The sequence below is a fragment of the Scylla paramamosain genome, unplaced genomic scaffold, assembly GCF_035594125.1.
Source record: "Scylla paramamosain isolate STU-SP2022 unplaced genomic scaffold, ASM3559412v1 Contig14, whole genome shotgun sequence".
Taxonomy (NCBI): domain Eukaryota; kingdom Metazoa; phylum Arthropoda; class Malacostraca; order Decapoda; family Portunidae; genus Scylla; species Scylla paramamosain.
The window spans coordinates 1,035,001-1,042,500 of record NW_026973679.1 but is presented as its reverse complement, the minus strand read 5'-3'; the positions used below and the strand labels follow the sequence as shown (position 1 = coordinate 1,042,500).

The following is a 7,500-nucleotide window of genomic DNA, read 5'->3' as shown; positions in this document are numbered from 1 at the left end:
AAGACAGCTAGAGATGCAACATTGTGGTGATGAGAGAGAGGCTGAAGACAGTCAGTTAGAGGAGAGGAGTTGATGAGACAAAAAGCTTTTAATTCCACCCTGTCTAGAAGAGCAGTACGAGTGGAACCGCCCCAGGCACGTGGAGCATACTCCACACATGGATGGATAAGGCCCTTGTACAGAGTTAGCAGCTGGGGGATGGTGAGAAAAACTGGAAGAGATGTTTCAGAATGCCTAACTTCGTAGAAGCTGTTTTAGCAAATGAGATGAGATGTGAAGTTTCCAGTTTAGATTATATTGGGGTTTAGTAGGGTGATCCATAACTGTTCCTTTCCACTGGGAGGGGGTGACAGGACTAAGAGTGTAAATGTGTGTGTGTGTGGTGCTTTGTCTGGACTACCCTGTGTGGATTGCCAGCCAGGTATAGAGATAAATAGGTGGTGTCTTTGATATTAGGAAATATAGTACGACTACATGTAATACTGCTTTACTCATCATGTATAGAATCTGTTGATGGTTCTCTAGAGTGTATCACTAAGAACTGATTTCCTTCCAGGATTGACACAGAAGAGTGAAGGACTGCCTGCTGCCTTGATGCAAGAAAGTTTAGGCTGCCATCTCACTCTTGCATTGACAGCTGATTTGTACTGAAGCCCACCAGTCCAGTCAAGCCAGGAGGGACCAGGTGATCAGTGCTGAGGAGTGGAGAGTGGGCTGGCAGGAATTAGAAGCTTTAAGAGGTTCTGAAGAAGAGATGAAGTGGAAGATGAACCTGGGGGCTGTCATCTTTGTGGAATCCTGGTAAAATTGGAGGATGAACTCCGCTGCCTGTCAAATCCGTCCTGAAGTGAAGTGCTCTGACTGAATTGGGCCTTCCGTCATCACAGTTGAAGAGAACCCAGCTCTGTCTGAACCCTGCCTGTCAGTTGCTAAACATTGCAGAAGATGGAGCCGTGGGTGAACCAAAGCCATACGTGAACCCGGCAAGAAAGTGGTGTTGCTGTCCTGAGGCTCAGGAGCACCAATTCACTGTCCACCCTTCTTCATCATGGAAAGATGTGTATGAACAAAGAAATTACTTGATGAAAAATAAAACTCACTGTAATTTGTCAAATTTAATAATTGTATTGTGAAAAAAAAATTAAATTTGCTTAATAATTATGACTCAATGTAATCTGTCTTATAATTGTTAGCTAGCTTTGTAAAAAAATATTTATAGAGATCAATATCCCTGTAGTGAAGGAGGAAGGACTCAGAAAGGAGTCCTTCCTCCCTCCTTCACTACAAAATACTAAGTTTAAGGCTTCACTACAAAATACTAAGTTTAAGGTGCGATTTGTACATAGAGGCACTGTCCCTCCCTGCATTCAGGGAGGGTCACTCTACAGGGAAATCCAGGAGCCTCTATGTGCAAATCACACCTTGAACTTAAAAAAAAATTGAGTCCTTCCTCCTTCACTACAGGGATATTGAGTCCTTCCTCCTTCACTACAGGGATATTGAGTCCTTCCTCCTTCACTACAGGGATATTGAGTCCTTCCTCCTTCACTACAGGGATATTGAGTCCTTCCTCCTTCACTACAGGGATATTGAGTCCTTCCTCCTTCACTACAGGGATATTGAGTCCTTCCTCCTTCACTACAGGGACATTGAGTCCTTCCTCCTTCACTACAGGGACATTGAGTCCTTCCTCCTTCACTACAGGGATAATCATCTGTATTTGCTTTCTTTTTACACATTTTTTTTTTTTACAAATTTCAAGATAATTTAAGACAATATTTAAAGTAATAATTATACAATACTACCTTGTTTGTTTGTCAAGAACATCCTTCACATTTCAAGATGGTGAAGACAAGATAGTATATACAATACTATTTAAACTGAAGACAAACAAATTGCACTGACGCCAACAAAGACAAGGCATTGTGGGGAAGACATCAGAGACAAGCTGTGTCTATGGTCCTCCCAGGCAAGGCAGCAGATGATGACAGCTGTCAGGGGAGGCTGGGCTGCTGGGGTGGGCTTCCTGCAAAATTAGGACAAATCTTAGATGCAAGGATACATAGAACAGTTGGTGGTATTTGGTGATGCATGAAGGAGGAGATAAACATGCAGATATAGAAGAGAGAGAGAGAGAGAGGAGAGAGAGAGAAGAGAGAGAGGAGGGGGAGAGAGAGGGAGAGAGGAGAGAGAAGAGAGAGAGAGGAGAGAGAGGAGAAGAGAGAGGAGAGAGAGAGGAGAGAGAGAGAGGAGGAGAGGAGTAGAGAGAGAGGAGAGGAAGAGAGAGAGAGAGGAGAGAGAGCGAGAGAGAGAGAGAGGAGAGGAGAGGAGAGGAGACGAGAGGAGAGAGAGACTTGTACAGTCTGAAGGTACTAGAGGGAAACTGAAGGACAGCTCAAACAATGAGTGGACGGGCATGGTAGGAGCTTTGCAGTCAGGGGAAGCTGACCTCACTGTATCCTTTGTAATTGTCCATCACTGAAGAGAGGCTGAAAGTTGTTACCTACACCCAGCCTATATATATACACAAGTGATGATCAAATAATGATTTAAGGATAGTGAACAAAGCACTCCCTTAACAGATTAACTTGGATCAGCAAAATGTTTACAATATGAAATGTCAAATAATTTGATTGATATATCTATATACCACATTGGCAACCCCATACAGGATGGCCCAGACAATGCACCATATATTCACACATACAACATTCACAGTTAACCCAAATAATAATGTATTTACATACCAGGCCAAACAATCCCCCACAGGACACCCCCAGACAAACCACCACACATTCACACTCTCAGCTCCACTAATAACTTATTTTTCTGTATATATCAGGCTGGCAATCACACACAAGATGGCCCAAACAAGGCACCACACACACATCCTTCACACTCTTAATACCTGTCAGGCCCTAGTGGAAAGGGACAGTCTTATGGCCCACCACACCACACTACACCTCAGGAGCCCAGGCACAGCATTCACTTAACAAAAAATCACATTAACACTCACTCCCCACAAAACAAAGTAACACAAAATCAGATTAAACACTCACCCCAATGGGATGTTCACAAGGCAAGTCCTCCTCTCATAGCTATAAACCTGTTTGTGGCCACCTATGAGGATCTTGACAAGATGCTACTAGCCTACACAACCCCCAATGGACACAGCTCTGTCACTGGTGCATCCTGACTAACATGATAGGTTTGGCTAGCATCCTCTTCTTTGCTGAGCAACTCCAGAGGTGCTACATACCCATGGGGGAGAAGCCCGTCAGCATGGGAGTTGCTGGCTGGTACGTGTTGTCAGCTCTCCTACAGCAAAGTGAGGACCTGTTGGGGTGTGGGACTGGTCAGTTCAATGGTGGTAGTGTTTAGTGTTTGGTAAAATGGCTGGTACATGTTATCAGGTCTCCTACAGCAAGGTGAGGACCTGAAAGGGTGAGACTGTTAGTTGAATGCAAGGACTGGTTAGCTGCAGGATAGCAATGTTTAGTGTCCGGTTAGTTAGCTAGTACACCTGATCAAAATATTTTTTGTTACTCTAGGTTCTGAAATTGACCCGCAACAAACCACTGGCACAGCAGCCGTGATGACTTGTGGAGGTTGGTATGTCTTCCTGGTCCCCCCCCCCCCTCTCCATTCGTCTCCCTTGTAAACATCTCATACTATTATCACTTTAGTGTAGTTCATTCTGTAGAGCAAATAATGGTTCATGGAGTGCATTTTCCACATCATACCAGGATCATATATTATGCCAGTCACAAAATTCCCCAGTAACTAGCAACTTGGCACAGCAGGGTTACCAACTTTGCACCATACTGCATGAGTTATACCAGAAATCATTGTGTGATGTGTCATACTGTAACACACCATAAAGGTGACAAACATTTTTTTTGATGGGTGTACATGTGTATATGGGTGAAACTGTTAGATGAATACAAGTGTAGTGGTGTTTAATGTTTGGTAAGATGGGAATACAGGAAGACAATCATTAAAGGATAGATTTAAAATTGGTAAACTTCACATGACATCTGATGTATTCCCATAATTGTGTTGATATTAACTTCAATTGGTTCTGGCATGAGCAATACAAGCAAGTGGTGTTGATACAACTGTTATGGATATCATAAGTAATGTATTTAATTTTGTTATCAGTAGTTCTCATGATGAAGGTATCAACAGTTTTCTTAGTAAGATATAATGTTTAAATCTTTCAGAAATGGTGAGAAAATTTTTAAATTGCATTTTTATCTCTGAAACATTTTAAAATGGTCTTTTTCAAACACTTGAATTTTAAAATTATCTACTTTTGTCCCTTTCAAAGATTTAAATTGCTTTTTGCCTACATTTTCCCCAGGTTTTAAAATTGCTTTTTTATAGCATCCTTCCCCTCCTCCTTCCCCCTCCTCCTGCAGGCTCCAACACCTACCCAATCAGCAGTGCAAGCATGGGTCACCTACCAGGGTTGGCTGTGGTGTGTCCCTCATTGTGTACACATCATACTCTGCCCACACTGGTCTCACACCTGGCAGTGGAGCAGGTCTGTGACTCTGCCCTTCAGCAACCTGCAGGAGCTGTCTAGGCAGTCAGGCTGGGAAGCTGGATGCAACAACAATGACCTTCTTCAAAGTGACAGCCTCAGTGGCTCCTTGGTTTTTTGCTCCCTGTGCTGATATACCATCCACACTTCAGAGAGAGAGAGAGAGAGAGAGAGAGAGAGAGAGAGAGAGAGAGAGAGAGAGAGAGAGAGAGAGAGAGATGAGTAGAGAGAGAGAGAGAGAGAGAGAGAGAGAGAGAGGGGGGGGCAGGCAGGCAGGCAGGCAGGCAGGCAGGCAGGCAGGCAGGCAGGCAGGCAGGCAGGCAGGCAGGCAGGCAGGCAGGCAGGCAGGCAGGCAGACAGACAGACAGACAGACAGACAGACAGACAGACAGACAGACAGACAGACAGACAGAGAGAGAGAGAGAGAGAGAGAGAGAGAGAGAGAGAGAGAGAGAGAGAGAGAGAGAGAGAGAGAGAGAGAAAGAGAGAGAGAGAGAGAGAGAGAGAGACAGACAGACAGACAGACAGACAGACAGACAGACAGACAGAGAGAGAGAGAGAGAGAGAGAGAGAGAGAGAGAGAGAGAGAGAGAGAGAGAGAGAGAGAGAGACAGACAGACAGACAGACAGACAGACAGACAGACAGACAGACAGACAGACAGACAGACAGAGAGAGAGAGAGAGAGAGAGAGAGAGAGAGAGAGAGAGAGAGAGAGAGAGAGAGAGAGAGAGAGAGAGAGAGAGAGAGAGAGAGAGAGAGAGAGAGAGCCACAGCCCGGTCACTACCCCAGCTGGAATCTCTCCTCGTGGCAGGGCAGACACTAATGCGTCTCGCCTCACCACCACACCTCATTCCCAAGCCAACGCGAGGAGGCAAGGGAACAGACGCCCCAGCTGTCACCTGACCGTGGTCTCCGCCAACGTGAGAGGACTCCGCACCAATGTAGGTGACCTTAGTCACAATTTCGTGCTGAGACATAGTGCTGACATTGTCGCAGTAACAGAAACGTGACTGAGTGACGAGGTGGAGCCGACGTTCGGCAAAATATCAGGCTACTCCCTGTGGGTGAGGATGGACCGAAAAAATAGAGCAGGCGGAGGGGTCGCTGCCTGTTTTAAGGACAGCCTCCAAACACAGGAACTTGAGATAGCCGTGCCACACCTGATGGAGGCACTGTTCTTCAGGGTGGTACTTGCAGACAACAGTGGGCTTCTCCTCTGTGTCATGTACCGCCCCCGAGACAAGGATGAGCCCCGCTAGACTTCCTGACGGAGGAACTCGACACCCTGCTCCAGCGTCACAAGTGTTCCCATGTGATGATAGTGGGGGACCTGAACTTCCACATGGAGCAGGATGCCTTCAGTAATCTCCTGACTGTTCAGGCCCTAACCAACCATGTCACCTTCCCTACACACGAGCGGGGAGGACTGCTGGATCCTGTGGTGACAGACCTACCCGAAGCCAGCATCAGCTGCCAGCAGCTAGGACCAGTGGGCAGCTCAGACCACTTTGCTGTGCTGTCTCAGGTCGAGCTGCAAACGGCGAGGGAAGACGCTATCCCACGCACCGTCTGGCTTTGGAACAGGGCGGACTGGCCATCCATGAAGCAGGACATGGAGAACACGGACTGGGAGTCCCTCCTAATGGGAGATGCTGAGACCAAGGCACGCACCCTCACCACCAGGCTCCTTGCCCTCCAACAGCAGCATGTGCCCTGCCGAGTATATCTCTCCAGGCCTGGTGATCCCGCCTGGTTTGGTTTTCGCTGCAGAGCATCTGCCGAGGCCAAGCATGCTGCCTGGGTGAGGTACAAGCGACACCCGTCACGCAGGAACAAGACGCTGCACCGGGAAGCGTGTAGGAGGATGACGTCTATCTGCAGATGGGCGAGGAATCAGCTAAGGGAGGACAGAAGGCGAAAGCTCAGTGGCCCAGGTGTTGGCAACAAGACCTGGTGGAATCTGGTGAAGGAGCAGCAAGGAGCATGTCACCGCGAGACTCTTCCTCCACTCACCAGACCTGACGGATCCACCGCCACGAGCAGTGCAGACAAGGCCACACTCCTCGCCGAGCTTTTCGCCAACAAGATGAGGGTTGACGACTCGGCACGACCTGTACCACAGCTGGCCCCGGAAACTGATTGCACTGTCACCACTGTCTTGGTGACGGCAGAGCAGGTTGAGCGGTTACTCGGTGCGGTGGATGTGGGTAAAGCCACAGGCCCGGATGACGTCAGCCCACGGCTCCTCAAGCAATGCGCTAAAGAGCTGTCAGCTCCTCTCACCACCGTCTTCACATCTTGCCTGAGGGAGAAGAAGTGGCCCTCAGTATGGAAGGAAGCGCGTGTGGTCCCAGTCCATAAGAAAAACTCAAGGTCTGAGCCCAACAACTACAGACCCATTTCCCTGCTCTCAGTGGTGGGCAAGTTGCTGGAGCAAATAGTGGCTGCTGCCATCTGCCAACACCTGAGCGAGAACCACCTCCTCTCAGACAAGCAGTTTGGCTTCAGGCCTGGCAGATCCACCGCAGACCTCCTCCTCATCCTCTCCAAGGACTGGCAAGACGCCCTGGAAGAAGGCCTGGACACCCTTGTGGTGGCCCTGGACATTGCTGGGGCTTTTGACAGGGTCTGGCACGCGGGGCTCATTGAAAAGCTTCGCGCCAAGGGTGTCCAAGGTGACCTGTTAATGCTGCTAGAAGATTACCTCCAGGGTAGGACCCTTCAGGTAGTAGTCAACGGGCAGTCATCAAGACCTTCACCTGTCCGGGCCTCAGTTCCACAAGGCTCCGTCTTGGGCCCAGTCCTATGGAACATATACATCGACGACCTCCTCCGGCAGCTGTCATCTGTGGCAGCATACGCCGACGACTGCACACTCTCCCGCTCCTACTGCCGCCTCGACAGTCAGCGTGCCGTCACTGAGCTGAACAGGCAGCTCGGACTGGTGGAGCA

The 7,500-nt window shown here is 48.4% G+C and overlaps 1 protein-coding gene and 1 long non-coding RNA gene across 5 annotated transcripts in view; one reads left to right on the top strand and one right to left on the bottom strand.

Moving 5' to 3' along the window:
* LOC135097200 (uncharacterized) overlaps positions 1 to 7,500 on the top strand; it is a 54,384-nt gene that overhangs the window by 43,016 nt on the left and 3,868 nt on the right. For 2 of the 3 annotated variants that reach the window (XR_010265456.1, XR_010265455.1), the window contains one exon: positions 557 to 1,174. This is a non-coding gene — a long non-coding RNA (uncharacterized LOC135097200). Of the gene's footprint in view, positions 1 to 556; positions 1,175 to 7,500 lie in introns of those variants that run through there. The other variant, XR_010265457.1, reaches the window with a different exon arrangement.
* LOC135097198 (uncharacterized) overlaps positions 1,103 to 7,500 on the bottom strand; it is a 36,714-nt gene continuing 30,316 nt past the window's right edge. For both annotated transcript variants that reach the window (XM_063998972.1, XM_063998975.1), the window contains 2 exons: positions 3,260 to 3,336; positions 1,103 to 2,026 (listed from right to left, as the gene is read on the bottom strand). The gene's annotated coding sequence lies outside the window, so the exon portion shown is untranslated. The remainder of the gene's footprint in view (positions 2,027 to 3,259; positions 3,337 to 7,500) is intronic.